The sequence below is a fragment of the Marmota marmota genome, unplaced genomic scaffold (genome assembly GCF_001458135.2).
Source record: "Marmota marmota marmota unplaced genomic scaffold, marMar, whole genome shotgun sequence".
Classification (NCBI taxonomy): Eukaryota; Metazoa; Chordata; class Mammalia; order Rodentia; family Sciuridae; genus Marmota; species Marmota marmota.
Genome location: NW_026000026.1, coordinates 24 through 9,532, shown reverse-complemented (window position 1 = coordinate 9,532; position 9,509 = coordinate 24). Strand labels below are relative to the sequence as shown.

At 37.1% G+C, this 9,509-nt stretch overlaps 1 pseudogene; it reads left to right on the top strand.

The window, feature by feature from the left end:
• Positions 1 to 6,896: 6,896 nt before the first annotated feature.
• On the top strand, positions 6,897 to 9,227 carry LOC125619154 (annotated as a pseudogene).
• Positions 9,228 to 9,509: the final 282 nt, after the last annotated feature.

The following is a 9,509-nucleotide window of genomic DNA, read 5'->3' as shown; positions in this document are numbered from 1 at the left end:
TACCTCAAACACACAATGAAAACACTGAGGTCTACTCAATTGCAGGGGATACCAACACTATTTTAGAAAAAAAACAAAAACATGGAACTTTAGAGCCACTAATGTTCTCTAGATCACCAACTCAACGTGTTCTTGGTAATACTGGATTCCAGGAACTGAGGGAATATATGTGTTATGGGCTTTTATAGGCTGTTTATGTACTTTTATGTACAATGCATAAAAAGCATTGGTTTCCTTTTCTTTGACTAGTCCTTTGTCTTTTGCTCATTTTCCAATTTGGCACTTTGTAGTTTTGGTACTAGGAGTCCATTATATATTCTGTACTAATCATTTGTAAGACATTAGAGCTATCAATATTTTCTTCCAGTTTGAAATTTGTATTTTTTCCATGTATGTTATATATTTATTCTGATTCTTTAACTTTTTGTTATACAAAAAATTGAAATATAAACAAAAACAGAAAGGACAATATGATATCAGATACATACTCATTACTCTACTTTGGATAACATGAAATTTTTTTCTTCTATACCCATTACTCTTCTCATCATATGTTGAAACAAATGTCATTAATTTCATTTCATCAGTAAAAGGTCAGTATGTTCCTATCACATGTAGGAACTTCCCTGGTAGTGCAGTTTGCAATCCCAGGTATGTGACCTAGCAAGAGGATCGCGAGTTCAAGATTAGACTGAACAACTTCAAAATTAAAGAAAAAAAATAATTTAAGGCTTTGGATATATAGTCCCATGGTAGAGCATTTGCAAAGCATTTGTGAAACTGTGGGTTTAACCCCTAGTATTATATAGATAGATAGATATAGATAGATATAGATATAGATAGATAGATAGATATCGATACATATATAGATAGATAGATATAGATATACATATAGATAGATAGATACATATATATAGATAGATAGATATAGATATAGATAGATATGTAGATATTTCATCACACCTAAAATAATATTAGATATATCAAGTATCAAATGTTCATATTCTCACTTCCCAATGACTATATGAATGTGTATGTGTTGAATACATATATAAAATCTAATTCAAATAAAAAACACACATTATAACTGGTTGATATATCCTTCAAAATGGTGTCCATACATCCCAAGTTCCTGATGACAGGGCAGTTCTGGTTTTACGTATCACTTTGTTTATTTTTTTTTTTGTATCATTATGAACTTATAGGTTTAACCATATTTGATGTGTTTCAATAAATTCCTACATATTGTAATTATTCACAGCAAAATTCAAACTGTCCTATTTTTGAGAAACAGGAGTGTATTTATTCTGACTACTGAGTGTTTTGACTCAATGCTTGTAGTGTTTGACAGCACAGTATCTACACTTCCTTCAATAAGAGGTTCCAGATGAATCTCTTACATTTCCTACCACATACTGAAAGTCATTCATGTCTCCAAGAAGACTTACCTTTTAATAAAATGTTTTTTTGGAGATCATAGTGCTAGGAAAATTCACTACTGCTCTAGTTGGGATCTTAAGTGTCCCCCAAAGGCCCATATGCTAAGAGCTTGGTTCCCAATGTGGCCCTATGAAATATGGGGTCTACCAGAAAGCCTTTACATCACTTGAGAGTATGCTCTAAAAAAGATTATCAGGGGCCCAGTCTTTTCTCTTTTGCTTCCAGGCATTGAGATGAACAAATGTACTCTGACAACTCTTGTCATAACGTGCTGCCCTGTCATGGGTTCAAAAGCAAAATGGTCAATTGATCATTGATGGAAATCTCCAAAACTATGAGCCACAGTAAACCTTTTTCTTTCTAAGTCAATTACCTCAGGTATTTGCAATAGTGAAAGAGAGCTGACAAATACCATTACTATTAGGTTTACATTTATTTCTAGGCTTTCTTTGTAGGAAAACTAACAAGCAATCTAAAGAGAAATAGACTGAATTCAAATTACAATTGGAATTCAGACTGAGGGTTTTACTACACTTGGTTTATTATTCATTTTTCTTTATTCCACAAAATTCTGTTTGAAAAGATACTAATATTCTCATTTGAATAATCCCACATAACATTTAATTTTTTTTTTTTTACCAGGGATTGAACCTATTGGTGCTCTACCACTGAGCCACATCCACAGGTTTTTTTTTAAATTATAATTATTATTTTGAGACAGTGTCTCAGTAAATTGCTTAGGGTCTTGTTAAGTTGCTGTAGCTGACCATAAATTTTTAATTCTCTTGCCTCTGCCTCCCAAGTCACTGTGATTTCAGGTGTTTACAACAGTATTATCTGATAACAATATGACCATGTACTAGTTATTTCATGAGTCACAAGGTGGGGGAGAAATTCTCTGATTTTCTGACTCCAATATTACAATCTAACCTCTGCCTTTAGCTGTAAGCTCCTCATTTGTGCCCAAGAAGCTCTGAGCCATATCACCAGACTCTGGATTTGCTCTGGGTCTTGTGGTTTGATCTGTGTTTCTGCAGTTTGAAAAACTTGATAACTCATCTGTTACCCTGTATTTCTTTCCTATTCATTCTAGATAGCCATTATTTTATTCTTTCATATTTTTAATTTATGAATATATTTATCCAGAGAGACATTCTTGAGCCCTTAATGTGTGCTAACTCCTGAGTAGAACTTTGAAGAATAAATTTGGGAGCAAAACAGACTCAAGTAACTGGCATCATAAAGTCTGCAGACTAAGAGAGTGCCAGACATTATTAAAGCATTTACACAAGTAAATTTAAAATATTAATCTGGCGGGTTAGGGAAGTAACTCAGTGGTAGAGCACTTGTCAAGCATGTGCAAGGACATGAGTTCCATTCACAGCGCATGCATGTGCAAACACACACATACACACACACCCAAATTAATATTGTGAATGTCATAAAGAAATGTGTAGGAATGAAGGGACATCATTTATCATGAGTGATAGGGATATTTGGAGGGATGGCCTGAGACAATTAGTAATGTATATGGAAGTACAGATCACATCTTTGCCCATAGAGATTGTGTGAACCTCACACAAAGGGCCAAGAAAGAGTTGAGCTCAACATTCACAGGCAATGCCATTTTGCAAAAATTAAAAGTGACTTAGAGAGTAGATTCCAGTAGGTAAAATATATCTCAGTTTTCCAATAAAAAGCCATACCACCCCATGTCTCACTTCCATCCCCAACTTGCAGCCTTAATAATTACTTAGTAATGGATCAACACTACATGTCCTAAAATAAAAAATACTACCTCCAAAATCTCATAAGGTGCATCAAAACTGACAATATCCCTGAAATTTTATGGGATGTATATCACAGAATCTTCCTAAGGCATTTACAGCACTTCTGATATGCTGTGTTCACCAAATCCCACTAGTATGGTGTCATTGGTGTGGGGTTATATTATATTATGGAGACATCAGTATTTTTGAAATTTTACTATTATGGAGGGGGAGAGAAGGTATATAACACTAAGGCAAGATGATTGAAACAATTACAGCCCCTGTCATATAATATTAACTAGTTTTTATCTGATTATCAGTGGAAATGGAAAAGTATTTAAGATGTCAGTAAGTGGCATGCCAGGTGCATAAAACTGTGACTGCAGAGATGGGGTATAGCTCATTGTTAGAGAGCCCACTTTGCACGTGTGAGGCACTGTGTTTGATCCTCAGCACCACAGAAAAATAAATATATAATTTTTAAAAATCTTTGCTACAAATTGCATCACCACATGATTATATTCACAATTATCTGCCATTGTCTATTAGCGACTGTCAAACAGTACCCAAGCAGCAATATGGTGGCAGAAAGTAAAACAAAGATTACAACTGAAGCTTTCCCACTTCCATGGAGAATACAATAAGCCTAAATGTATTCCAGAAGTTTATTACCAACATGAGCAGCAAAGGGAAGCATGATGTCAGCTCCTGAGAAACCTAATCCCACAGGATGATACCACCTAGTAGCCACAGGGTTGGATTGCTCTGCCACTGAGAAGCAAGCTATACACCACAGCCAAGTCGTTTAATTAACTTATACAAAATGTGAAAAGATATTTGTGATAAACTTTTCTTCTTGCTGGAAAAAATTCTTTATAAATCATTTTAAAATTTTTCAATGTAGCTCTGTAAGTGGCAACATTTTATATTATTTGTACATTTGCAAATAATATGTGCTTCCCTTCTCACAGAGTTCTGTTGCATATATATTCTATTGGGAACTACCAAATATATTCCTACAACTTGTGGGTATTACTCAATATATTTCCTGTAATTCTGTAACATGTGGTAGAGCCCTCTTTGGCTATCCTGCAGAAATGATCTGTATTTTGTTTCCTCTTTGGTGTCTTTGGCTAAGGTTATAAAGAGGCTGTTGATGGTTTGAATATTCATTGACCCCAAAGATCTGTGTGGCCAAGGCCTGGTCTCCATGATGGAGATATTGAGAGGTAGGGAAACATGTAAGAGGTGAGACCTAGGAGCTGAGGACATGGCTAAGTGGGAGGGCACTTGCCTATAATGTGCAAGGGCCTGAGTTTTATTCCTAGTACCATAGAAGAAAAATATAGATAGATAGATAGATAGATAGATAGATAGATAGAAGATTAGTAGGTTATTTGGAGCATATCCTAGTGGAATTGTGAAAGCCCAGTCCCTTCCTCTCTGTCACTCTCTGAAATTTTGTTCCATTACACACTCCTGCCATAATTTGGTCCCTCTTTACAACCTCAAAACAACATGATCAACCAAAGATGAACTGAAACCTCCAAACCTGTGAACCAAAAGGAACCTTGCATCTCCATAAGTTGATTATCTCAATTATTTGTTATAGTGACACGAAATTGCCTAACAGGATGTATTTAGTCTTGTGTCACTTGCTAAATATACCTTTGGTTAGGCAGGCATGATGGCACATAACTGCAGTCCCGGTTTCCCAGAAGGCTGAAGTGGGAGACTCAGCTGAGCCAAAGGAAACTTATCAAAATTGTATCTAAAACACACACTTAATTTGGTTTAAATCTTGTTTTATATTTAATAGGAAAAAAATTAATTTACTTAAAGCTGAAATAATCCCTGATCTTTGTGTACTTTATTTTTTGATGATATCACTTGCTGAGGATAATTTAAAATTCCCCCTCAACCCCTTGAGGTAAATAAGTAAATAAATAAGTGGAATCATCAGAGTTTTTGCTGCCACAGAAAGAGACTAGGGGAAAAAAAAACCTTCTAGCCACACTGTTCACTCTGGAGGAACACAGGAAGGTACTACTTTACCACTTTGGGCGGGGGGCTTTGTTTTCCTTGAAGAACCCCAGGAGTTTGGGGTGAATTTCTCTCAGGTCTGAAGATCTACCTTTTGCTTTGACCTTCATGATCTTTTGGGTTTTGAGATACCATCAAATATTTTATGCTATAAAAAGACATCTACCTCCAGGCTCATTGAGGTTGTCAAATCACTAGCAAGAGCAGAATTTCTAAAAGTAACTAGCAGGGGATAGAGAGATAGAAGCCCACTGATTAAACAGATGCAAATGAATCTGTTTATAATAGGGAAGATGGGAAGAGGAAATGGGACTTTTCCATGTTTTCCAGTGAAACTCCACATCATGTCCAACCTCAAGAATGGGAAGTCATACTCCATATATGTTTAATATGTTAAAATACATTCTACTCTCATGTATATCTAAAAATATCAAATGAAAAAGAAAAGAAAACTAACATCAGTTACAATAAATGGTCATTCCTGCAGAAGGCAAACTCTGACTTCCTATCCTGTTTCTTAGCATGGTTTGTTAAGAAAATTTTCAGATGTCTGCTCAGACCAAACAGGCAGTAAAAGGCACAGTGAAAGGACAGAAAAAGCTGAAAAATCCTAGAAACAAGCTTACTGTAGAAATACTGAGACTGAAAAAGCACAACAATAACAGCAACAAAAGTTGGCTGGGTTGCCCAGGGGGATCCAGGATGTGATGTCGTGGTGATCTGGGCATTAGGAAGCTATTGCCATTCTAGTCACTGAGGACGAGGTCTCATGGGGTGTAGGCAGTTACAAGAGTGAGCAATAAGTTGCCCACCAATCTGGAGTAGCCATAGACATCCTCACAATAAGGTGCACCATGGGAATCCTGGGCAGTTCGTTTCCCTAGCATTTCCCTTTTAGGCTTTTGCCTCAGTTCTGGGGAAGAGGGACAGGATTAAGCACAACAATAAAAAAGTAATGAGCTCATAAACATGAAGTATATAAACATATCACTAATGGAAACAGCTGGTCTAAAACACCACATTGCTGTGACTTCAACTATATGACTCCAGGAAAAATACAAAACAGACCATGAAAATATTAAATGTTGCTAGAGATTCAGGAAAAATGGAAAGATCAAACATCTGAAGAAGAGGATCATTGGGTTGGTTAACATAATCTATCAGCAACCATGATGGTGGATAATCAACATTATGATCTTGTGAATACTTACATAGTTATGCAACAAGGAGTTTAATTAATAATGATATATCAATATCAATATTATTATATTGATTCAATAATTGTAACAAATATCACAGTGATTCAGAAATAAATAATAACAAAAACGATGGTAGATAGGCATATGGAAACATTGCATTATATTCTCATTTTCTGTCCATGTAACTCTGATCAAAACAACAAAACAAAAACAACAACAAAAAAGTCAACTAACTGAAACAAACACACTATTCTCAGGGACTTTCATAGGCTCAGCTACACCCTCTGCAGAATCAGCCACCACCCAGTGAACACAGATGCATTAGTACTGAGAATTAATGACCCTAACCACCCAACCCAATGTTTACTGAATCTCCCTGGGAGGTTTTTGTGGTCCTTTTGCACCAGTTGGTCAAACAAGTTAACTTTTCAATTTTCATTGTTTTTGTAGAGAAACATAAAGAAAATTCCATCAGAAAGAAACCAATTTCTAACATCTCCAAGGATGTTCACACACCTTCCATCCCACAACAGCGATCACTTATCTCCCTGTAAGATAACTAATACTTTCTTGAAGAGTGAGAAGGGGTCCGCTTCCTCAGCAGCTCCGAGCCCACGGGGCTGTGCTGACCTGGAGGGTGCTGAGTCCTCCCAGGGGAGGGGCCGGAGGGGGCCCGGAGAGGACCTACAACAGTTTGAGAACCAGGAACTGATGGAGTGTCAGACGCAGCTGGGGGCCCCTGAGGAAGAGGAGGGGGGGAGGGGGAGGGGGAGGAGGGGGGGCGGGGGCAGTGGCTGCTGGCTGCCTGCTGGAGGCTCCGCTCCAGTTCCTCTGCCTTTCTCAGTTGCCTGACCTTCCGAAGGCCGCTGGGAGGACTCCCCCGACCCGCGACAGCCATTATTTTATCAACTGAAAACTATATACATATTTCAGTTTTTGACCAGAATTGCAGCAGGAAAATCCCTTGAGGCACAGTTTGAAAATGATGAGCGAATTACACCCTTGGAATCAGCCCTGATGATCTGGGCTTCAATTGAAAAAGAACACGACAAACTTCATGAAGAAATAGAGAATTTAATTAAAATTCAGGCTATAGCTGTTTGCATGGAAAATGGCAGTTTTAAGGAAGCAGAAGAAGTCTTTGAAAGAGTATTTGACGTAAATTCTGACACGCCTTTAGAAAGGAAATTGCTTATGAGAATCTCTCAGAAAAATACATTCCATTCTGTTTTTCAACACTTCAGCTACAACCACATGATGAAGAAAATTAAGAGTTATGTGAATTATGTGCTTAATGAAAAATCATCAACTTTTCTAATGAAGGCAGCAGCAAAAGTAGTGGAAAGTGAAAAATCGAGAAAAATGACTTCTCAAGATAAACTTAATGGTAATGTTATTGAAACGGAAACTGAAGTCAATTTGGAAAAAGTAACTCCTAAAAACAGGCATGGCTTTGGGAAGAAGACAAGAATTTGAGATCTGGTGTGAGGAAGAATGGAGAGGGAAACTGGTCTAAAATACTATCACATTATAAATTCAACAACCAAACAAGTGTTGTGTTAAAAGACAGATGGAGGACTATGAAAAAACTAAAATTGATTTGCTCAGACAAATCCTTAAATTATACTACAGAGCTGTGGGAACAATAATGGCATGGCACTGGCACAAACTCCAACTTGAAGATGAATGAAACAGAACAGATGGCATAGAGGTAAACCCACATAAATACAGTTTTCCCATTCTAGACAGAGACACCACAAACATCCATCAGAGAAAATATAGCATCTTCAATTTTTTTTTTTGAAAATGAAAATTTATATGTAGTAAAATGAAATTGAACTCCTATTTCTCACCCTGTACAAAAATCAACTCAATGTTGACCAAGTGTGTGGGTATTAGACAAGAGATAACCCTACAAGAATATGTAGGCCCAATTCTCCATTCTGTCAGCTTAGGAATTGACTTCCTCAACAAGACTTCTATGGCTCAAGGAGTAAATCACAAATCTATTAGTAGTAGGATGGTATCCAAATAAAAATTTTCTCAATGCCAAGGAAACAATCAAGAATGTGAACAGAGAGGCTACAGAATGGGAAAAAATCTTTGCTACCTGATTCTCAGATAGAGCATTAATTTCTAGGATATATCCAGAACTCTCCTACCTGGAGCTACCTCGCTGGTCCTAACCCATATGCCTTCCCCTAGAAGCCACACTGTCCTCCTCTGCCCTGCACCTGGGGACTTCACTATGCTGCCTGTGTCCCCCATGCCAGGAGACAAGCACTCTGAAGGCAGAGCCTCCTTCTCAGAGGCACCGCATCTCCCCAAGTGCCCTGGAAGCCAAAAGTCATGACTTTGATGGCTTTTATGAAAGAATTGAATTGCAGTATCATGAACACATGAGCCTCACTGAAAACAGGACAAAATGGCAGGAAGGCACAGCCATAGCTGGATGGATTCTTACTTCAGACCTTTAAGAAACCTGTAAGGTAGAAACTAAGCAGTTAATTTATAAAAAGCAAATGCAAAAATCATTACCCAGTTCAAATTTCTTTTACAAAATTATTAAATTTAAATTCATATGATACAGTTCACTGATTCAAAAATCAGTTGTATACCAATTGGTTGGAATGAAGAATCTTCCCTTAGATGAATGGTTGATCCAGGGGCTGTGTGAGAGCTTCTTGACACTGGGCCCTTCTCTCAAACACCTTAGCTCATGTGCTTTCATTCCAACATCATAGGGCCCACTCTATGAGCACATAGGGACATGCACAGTCTTATACCCTGAGGGCAGTGAGAGAAAAGACACAGGAACTTCAAAAATACAACTTATTTTCACTTTTCTAAACTAATTATTTAATAGTCACTTGTATTACATTCAGTTTTCCAATGATTAAGAATTTATTAAAGGGGCTGGGGATGTGGCTCAAGTGGTAGTGCACGCGCCTAGCATGCGTGAGATACTAGACTCGACTCTCAGCACCACATAAAAATAAAATAAAGATATTGTGTCCATCTAAAACTAAAAAAATAAATATTTAAAAAGAGAATTATT